This window comes from Hemiscyllium ocellatum, chromosome 1 (genome assembly GCF_020745735.1).
Source record: "Hemiscyllium ocellatum isolate sHemOce1 chromosome 1, sHemOce1.pat.X.cur, whole genome shotgun sequence".
Taxonomy (NCBI): Eukaryota; Metazoa; Chordata; class Chondrichthyes; order Orectolobiformes; family Hemiscylliidae; genus Hemiscyllium; species Hemiscyllium ocellatum.
In genome coordinates, this window is record NC_083401.1 from 123,782,454 (window position 1) to 123,788,453 (window position 6,000).

Here is a 6,000-nt window from a genome sequence, read left to right on the forward strand (position 1 = left end):
TTATTTCAATCATGAATCCCCAGTAAGCTGAAAGCTGTTGAACTGGCTGGAGATCAGAGCAGCTGTTCCAATTCCATGCAAAATTGGGAGTGATGAACATTGAAAATGAGCCCTAAAGAGTTATCGATACCTCTGGGCAGAAAGGAAGCAATGTACCCAGAAGGATTGGAATAGGTTTTTGGTGAGCAGAAGAGTTGATTGATTTTATTCTCCGTCATAGATGCATGTGCTCAGGGAGGGATATGGTGAAGCTACCATTGGAGCAAATTCAATCTCCACTGAGGAAGAGAGTGACCATGCTTCAGAGGATGCTTCCTCCACACCATCCGCCAATGAAGAAACAATTATCTGGATGAGTGGAGTGCTTTTGAGTTATCTCTGGAGTTATAACTAGGTGAACACCTTATTGAAACATAGGGATAACTGATGGAGGCTGTGAAAGACCAGAGCCCTCACACTTGATGGACTGTTGGGTGTCAGGTTCATACTGCCCTTCAAAATTGATAATAGGCCTCTGATGTTAGTCATAATCAATTTTTTAAAACAATATTCTTTTCATGGAATTTGGCCTTTGCTGAAATTTCCTGCCCAATCTTAAATGTCTTTGAGAAGATATTGGTTGTTAGATAAGGTAATAGGTTAAAGACATTAATGTTTGTGATCATTGGCTCAACCCATTCTGCTGATTTGACACAGTCTGTGGGTGGAAACAAGGAATTCTACTGCTCTCAGAGAAGTAAAAGTACCTAGCCTAGCTCTTCAAGATTCCCAGTTCCTCCAAATTAGTAGTTGTGCCTGACCAAAGGCAATTGTCCTATTGTTATCATACAGTAATCCTTTTTGTTATCTGAGAATAATGCCTCTTCTGTAGATGCTATATGGTGCTGTATCAACTATACTAATCATTAGATGGGCCCAAGATAAAGTAGGTAAAGTGGGTATTAGTGGCAGTGAACTTTTACTCAAGCAACCTTTACTCAGTTCTACGTTCTGGCCAAGGTGGCAAAAACATCAGGGTATCAGCCTTGCTCATGTGGGAATAAAACCACCATGTTGAGCCACCTTTTAGAATTGCTGCTATCCACGGGTGTATGTATACTTGTAGTGCTGTTGGGAAGGGAGTTCCATAATTTTGACCGAGCAACAGTGAAAGAACGGCAAGTCAGGATGTTTTGTGGTTTCGAAGGGTCTTGGTGATGTTCTCAAACATTTGTTACAAGTGGTCGAGTTTGTGGGTTTATGAAAAACAAGATATAGCCATTGTCAATGACAATGTTTATTCATTAGTAATTCTGGTCTTGAATGGATTTTTATAATTTTAATTTACATTTCATTTGTTGAAAAGCAAGTCTATCCGATTTTCTTATTTATAAAACTACATGTTTTGCAACCATTTAATTTAAATTTCTGGATTGAGTTCAACACTGATAGATTTTGCAAGGATTTTAGCAGTGATTGAAGAACAATTTGTTGAAAGATTTGTGATTGTTTCGGTATTTTACAAATAAGAGGGTGAATGTATTATAAATTTAAAAACTTAAGTGTTTTGAGGAAGTTTATTTGTCTTTTGGATGTAAACACTCAAAAGGCCTTAAAGCATTATAAACATAACTTTAAATCTGCTTTTAATGATGCTTTTTATGGGTTACTCTTCAGAATGAATTTGGCATTGCAAATCTCTCTTTGCTCTGGCCAGGAATTTTCATTGCAGTGCCACTGTAGTGTTATAATTGGTATCTAGTATGATAACGTATTTTGTTTAGCCCCAGGTCATTTTGTTTTCTGTGTGTGTGGATTTAAAAGAAATTCTAGATATTTGTTGTAAAATCTAAGAAATTTGAAAGATTAAAGTTATTTAACCTTTTATTAATATTATGAATAATAGTGTTATTGTATTAGGCCATCAGCCTTTAGTTAGACTTGTGCTTGTACATTTAGGGTTTTCTGTTCTGTGCATGACACACTGCTGAAGGTTTGAGTTGATCAGCTAGGGATACAGGGAATCTTTCACATATATTTGTCCTTAACCAGTCAAACTAAAGAATTGTGAAATTAACAGAGGAGGAAGAAGGATACGCAAGTTTGGATGGGTAAGCTCAGTGTAGGGAAAGAAAGACAAAAATAAAAGTTTAACAGAAATTTTGTGTTTCTTTAAAATATTTCACAATAATTAAACTTGCTTTGTTACATTTCAGTTAGCAATAATTGTTTCTCGTCACATTGTTAATAAATATTTGGAATTGGAATGGCTTGACCAAACATTTTGTAGTGAGTTTAGTTCACATCTACAATGCAATTCAGCAGATTCTTGCAATTCCAGTACATTTCACTGATGAGGCAGACAGCAATATGTTAGAGTAATTGGCAAAAAAATTAAAGAGCTGTTTCTAAGTCATTTTTACACAGGCACTTTGATTGTGAATGCTAGCATGTGGAACAATGATTGTGTATGTGCAGGAGCACATTTAATAGGCAGCTGATGTCACAGGCCTCCTCTGCACCTTGACTAGTGGTTATTTTGGCATCTGGACAGGAGTAGGTCACTCCTTCTATAGCAATGGCAAAGATGGGGTGGGGCGGGGTTGGGCAACAGATGCAGCTACCATCCCAGGTATGGCCTCCCAACTCTGGGAAGAGCCCCTTCCCTCATGCCCTCATGAAGCCATGGCTAGAAATGGTTGGGCAGTGGCAGAGTGAGGGTAGTAGCCAAGGAGAAGTTCTCCACAGAAACCACGGGAAAGGAAACTCCACTTCAAGCCCAATCTTCCCAGCCCACTTATTCCAATCTTGTGATGTCAGTGGTGCATGCACACACAGACTCTTTCTATGGCTTGTCACAACCAGCAGATTTCACTTAAGCCGCATCTGCGCATGCTTTATGTTTAGGCTTTATGGATAATCACTTTGTCTTTTCACCCAGAATTTGGTGAGAGTCTGGAATGCCCTGACTTGAAAGACCTGACTTGAACGCCCTGACAATTGAGAAGAAATCCACATTATGTTTCCAAAGCAATTGGTAGGATCAGATGGTATAAAGTCTGTGTGGATAGAATTGAAGAACTGCACAGGTAAAAAAAAACATAGTTGGAGTTATATACAGGTCTCCAAATAGTAGTCAGAAGCTGGACCGCAAGAAACATCAGGAGTTAGAAAAGATGTGTAGAAAAGGCAAAGTTACAGTAATCATGGGGGATTTCAATATGCAGGTGGACTGGGAAAATCAGGTTGGTAGCCCAAGAAAAAGAATTTGTGGAATGTCTACAAGATGGCTTTTTGCAGCAGACGAAGTGAACAGGCAATACTGGATTTAGTGTTGTGCAATGAGGCAGACTTCATAAGGGAGCTTCAGGTGAAGGAACCATTAGGAGACAGTGATCATAACATGATTGAATTTACTCTGCAATCTGAGAAGGAAAAGATAGAATCAGAGGTAATGGTATTATAGTGAATAAAGGCAATTACAGAGGCATGAGGAAGAAGCTGAGCAGGAAAGACAGTGGAACAGCAATGGCTGATTAGGGAAGTTAGGTATAGCATAAAAGCAAGAGAAAGCATATAATGTGGCCAAGAGCAGTGGGAAAGCAGAGGACTGGGAAGCGTACAAAGACCAACAGAGGACAACAAAAAAGGAATTAAGGAGGGAGAAGACTAAATATGTGGGTAAGCTAGCCAGTATTATAAAGGAAGACTGTAAGAGTTTCTTTAGATATATATAAAGGGCAAAAGAGAGGCATTAGGCTGTTGGAAAATGACACTGGAGAGATAGTGGGGAATAAGGAAATAGCTAAGAAACTGAATGGAAGACACAAGTAATATCCCAAAAATTCAAGAGGGGAGCAGGCAGAGCTGAGTATGGTGGCCATCATCGTGGAGAGGATGCCAGAAAAACTAAGTTGGCCTGAAGGTGGATAACTCACCTGGACCAGATAGTCTACACTCCAGAGTTCTAAGGGAGATAGCTGAAGAGATAATGGAGGTATTAGTGGTGATCTTTCAGGAAACGCGAGAATCCAGGAAGTCCCAGAGGACAGGAAAATCACTAACATGACATTCTGGTTTAAATGGGAGTAAAGTAAAGGATGGAAAATTGTAGACTGATTTGCCTAACCTCAGTTGTGGGTAAGATCCTGGAATCCATGGAATCCATTGTGAAAGATGAGATTTCTGAATACTTGGAAATGTATGGTAAAATAAGGCAAAGTCAAGTGGAAGTCATGTCTGACAAATCTGCTAGAATTCTTTGAGGAAGTAACAAGCAGGATAGTCCAAGGAGAGCCAATGGATGCTATCTACCTGGACTTCAGGAAGGCCTTTGACAAGGTGCCGCAGAGGAGGCTACTGAGTAAAATCAAGACCCATGGTGTCAGAGGCAAGGTGCTAGAATAGATAGAAGCTTGACTCTCTGGCTGAAAGCAGGGAGTGGAGATAAGAGGGTCCTTCTCAGGATGGAAGTTGGTGCCAAGTAGTTTGCGAAGTTCAGTGTTGGGAATATAACTTTTCACTTTATACATTAACAATCTAGGTGAAGGAACTGAGGACATAGTTTGCAAATGATACAAAGATAGGTAGAGGAACAGGTAGCACTGAGGAGGCAGGGAGACTGCAGAAGGATTTGGACAGGTTAGGAGAATGGGCAAAGAAGTGGCAGATAGAGTACAATGTGGGAAAGTGTGAGGTCATGCACTTTTCTATGAAGAATAGAGGCCTGGACTATTTTCTAAATGGTGAGAAAGTTCAGAAGCCTGAAATGCAAAGAGACTTGAGTTCTAATCCTGAATTCTTTCAAGGTAAACTTGCAGGTTGAGTCAGTAGTTAGGAAGGCAAATGCAATGAGGGTATTTATTTTGAGAGGATTTGAATATAAAAACAGGTCTGTACTTCTGAGGCTCTGGTCAGAACACATGTGGAGTATTATGTGCAGTTTTGGGCCCCATATCTCAGGAAGGATGTACTGGCCCTGGAGCGTGTTCAGATGAGGTTTATGAAAATAGTCCCAGAAATGAAAAGCTTATCATATAAGGAATGTTTGAAGACTCTGGATCTATACTTGATGGAGTTTAAAAGGATGACAGGGGATCTAATTGAAACATACATAATATTGAATGGCCTGGACAGAGTAGATGTTGGGAAGATGTTTCCATTGGTAGGAGGACTAGGACCCGATGGCATACCCTTGGAGTAAAGAGAAGACCTGTTAAAACGGAGATAAGGAGAAACTTCTTCAGCAGAGAGTGGTGAATCTATGGAATTCACTGCCACAGAAAACTGTCGAGGCCAGGTCATTGAGTATGTTTAAGCCTGAGATAGATATGTTCTTGATTGTCAAGGGGATCAAGGATTACGGGGAGAAAGTGGGAGAATGGAGTCGAGAAACTTAAGCATGATTGAATGGCAGAGAAAACTTAATGGGCTGAATGGCCTAATTTCTGCTTCTACGTCTTGTCATCTTACAGTCTTATGGAAGTGCATTTAAAGTGCTGGAGGTTGCTGTGGAGCAAACACTTGAAAGTGGGATTAATCTGTAGAGCTCTCACTGGTATAGTTATAATGGGCCAGCCACCCTCTTTCTATGCTGTAATTCTTTCTATGTTTCCCATGTTTCTGTGATGTTATTTTCACTTCATGGTGCAAATTAGACAACAATCTTTGTATTTCCATGTGGAACCTTGCATATGTTCCTTGACTGAAATTTTTGAACTATTATTAGGAACATGCAAACTTAAATTGGAAAGAGGAGTTTTCAAATGCTGAATAAACTGTTTTATTCTTTGAGATATAAAATACACTGTGGATCATATAAATACTAATAAATAAAGACATATAAATGCTGATCCAATGATCAGCAACTTTTGGTGATATAGTTGATGGGGAGCAGTGGTTAGGAAATTTATAACTTTGAAACTCCTGATTTTCTATTGTACAGAAATAAAAAAGTAAGCAGTAATATTAGTGTCTGTGTTACCTTGTTATCCAGAATGGTCCTATCCAGATACTGTCAGC